Raw genomic sequence first — 3,166 nt, 5'->3', positions numbered from 1 at the left:
AGGCACCCTTAATGCAGAACGTGTGATTTTGCTAAGCTGTTTCATAATATGTTCTGCTTCTTTGGACATCAACAAGACAAGAAAGGAGATGGGCAAAATTTACCAATCATGGCAGTAAAGAGATTGTACTTGATAGTTTTGACTGAAGAAAGAACATGCCGAATTTTACTATGATTCAAACTCTCCTCGATATTGAAATTATACAACTACCGCGCGTTTTTACATAAATAAGTTGTATGTAGAGTAAATAGAATAATATATCGTGGATTCCGGGAACGATAAGTTCATGAATCAAATTATTATTATATTGGATTTATTTACATACATACAATGAATGGCATAAGATATCTATTTATTCCAATCTGATCAAAGTCAGCACATCGTCCAAGGCCTGTAGCATGGCTGCCCCAGACACATTTAGTACGCTAGCCTTGTTCTGAATTGCAATCAAACCTTCCACAGCTGCACGTAACGTTCCCGCGTATGTTTGAGCGTCTAACAAAATGGCCCGCTCGTGATTGAAATATGGCAACGCCTGAAAACGAATAAACAAACTTATCCTTGGATCCAAACAAAACTCGACATATTTTATTTACACACTGGCGTACTCTAAAATTTCGGTCATTTTGTTTCGGTAAATAAAAGCATGTTCATCCCAGTAAATTCCTTGTGAATTAAGTTGCATGACAATATATGAACTTTAATTCACAAGGCATTTACTACATTTTTCGTATATAAGTGTATGCATTGCGTATTGAATACCGTTACATCTATATATTATAGTATTATATATATTATAGTTTGAATTATATAATAATATAGTGTTATATACATTAAAGTTTGAATTATATAATAATATAGTGTTAGTTATCTATGAAATTGTATTTGACCACTGAACTATGAATTGTCATGATATGTGTATATATGCAAAATTATTGTATGCTCATGGGCCTATGGCCTTTATGCATTTGAAATAAACTATGAAAACTATGAAAACTATATAATAAAGTTCGGGATATTCAAACATGTTTTATACCTTTTGTAGTTAGTAAAGAGTTTGAAATATTACTGTTTCACAAACTATGTATTCATGGAGGATACCGGTTTTGTATTCCATTAAACTGAGTTATATTATATGAGTTTTCTACGAGAGATATGCAAAATGGTGCATACTATACATCCAAATATGGGAAAAGTGTTTTTTCACGAAGCATGCTAATAGCATGACTTTTATGGGGCGATATGTTACTTCGTCAATCATATACATTAGTTTGGTATAAAAAAATAGAATTATGTTGTTTAATGTATATTAAAGAACGTATCATTCTTTAGAAACCTATAACAAAGACTGAATGTTACCTGTTGTAACATATGAGGCGTGGAACGTTTTGTCAAAGTCCCTCAGCTCCTTGCGTACAGGAGAGTAGACCTTAACCTTGGAGAGCAAATTCCGGTCGATGTATGTCTCGTGTACCATATCTGCGAGGAATAGGGACGAATGGATGAACTCATGGACTATCTGCTCTGCATAGTGGGCCACAGACTGTTCTTTATAGACATTAGGGTCTTGCCAGATAACTCCAAGAGCTGAACTGATGGTGCCACCAACCGATCCGGGGTGCTCTGCTTTGTAGAAAGCTATGCACCCAATAACTTGGTGAATAGCGCGGTAAAGATCTGCATTTGTAGAATTTATCAAATCCATGGCTGCCTGGACTTTGGACGTTATATGTTCTTGTTCGTCAAATGTATATAGATGTCGTCCAGCTTCTACATATTCTTTACTCATTTCCAGAAGACCAGAGCGATTGAGACCTTCAACTAAATCAGGATGGTCGAAACTTAAAATCACTCTCTCCTCTTCTACCGGTATTTTGATTGTTTGATGTTTCTCAAGTTCAGCGTAAAACCTTTTTTTCTGTTTATTTCCATGTATTGATAATCCAGACATTCCTATTAAGGCTAATCTTTGATTCATAAATGCTTGGTCAAAATAAAAAGGCCAGAATATGTGTTGAAATTTATCTGTAAACGACAACAGTTCAAGCATTATTTGCAAAGGTAAGCGATTGAAGTTGTTTTTGAATTCTTCTCTGTCAATATTGCTGTTACCAAACAGAACAATACACTGACTCCAGCTGTTGAAATTAAACATCGTTTTCCTTAGGAAACCTGAGAGACATCATATTTGTTATTGAAAACCACGGATCTATGTTATATATCATCATTTGCGAAGTGTTTTCCGCTTCCCTCTTCTGAAGACTTAGAGAATTGTGTTGAGGTTTTGCTCTTTCTCTTATCATGGCCATATTGTTTTGTAGTACAGCTTCCCACTTCTTAAGTCTCACGGCGTCTTCATACTTTGTGGCGTACACCAATGGGTGTGGCTTTGCGCACATCAACTGGGGAATGTTTGCCTCGTGAGCATACTCCATCTGTTTTTGAAGTACTTCTTGCCACTTCGTTATTCTCTGCAGCGTGTTATGCGTTTTGTCTCCATGTTCATCATGTGTTATGTTCCTGTCCATAGCGATATGCTCACTGCCTAGTAATTGTTTGCCTTTATGGTTGTGGCTGAGCAAGAATTCTCGGAACACCCTTTCGTAATTGTCTCCTATCGCCATCATTGATTTGTAGTTATCATGATCGTAGTTTTGAATGTTCCAAAAGAAGGGAGAAGTTCTGTGATCATCCACATTTCTATGAAGAGTCTGTGAAAAAATCTTAAGTGTAGAAGTGTTTACGTCATTCTTTGCGTGCCATAATGTTTGTTTATGTGCGCACATAAGTTGAGGTTTGTGTGCCTTCTGCGCAAACTCCATCATTTGTGGTAGTACTTCGTTCCTCTTATTAAATATTCTCTGAAGCGTGTAATGCGATTTTCCTCATTTTCATCAAGTGTTATGTTCCTGTCTATTGCGATATGCTCGCTTGCTAGTACATGTTTGCCTTTAGGTCTGTGACTGAGCAAGAATTCTCGGAACGCCATGACGTCATTGTCTTCTATCGCTCTCGGTGATTTGTAATGATCTTGATCGAAGGTTTGAATAGTCCAAAAGAAGTGAGATGTTCTGTTTTCATCCTCATTTCTTTGAAGAATCTGTGTTCAATTGTTGTTGATGTGCGCACATAAGTTGAGGTTTGTCTGCCTTGTGCGCAAACTCGA

General features: G+C 36.6%; 1 pseudogene; it reads right to left on the bottom strand.

Moving 5' to 3' along the window:
* Window positions 1-352: 352 nt before the first annotated feature.
* Window positions 353-2,624, bottom strand: LOC128236295 (uncharacterized; annotated as a pseudogene).
* Between the last annotated feature and the right edge of the window lie 542 nt (window positions 2,625-3,166).

Source organism: Mya arenaria, chromosome 1, assembly GCF_026914265.1.
Source record: "Mya arenaria isolate MELC-2E11 chromosome 1, ASM2691426v1".
Classification (NCBI taxonomy): domain Eukaryota; kingdom Metazoa; phylum Mollusca; class Bivalvia; order Myida; family Myidae; genus Mya; species Mya arenaria.
The sequence above is the reverse complement of the archived record's forward strand: the minus strand, read 5'-3'. Positions and strand labels throughout refer to the sequence as shown.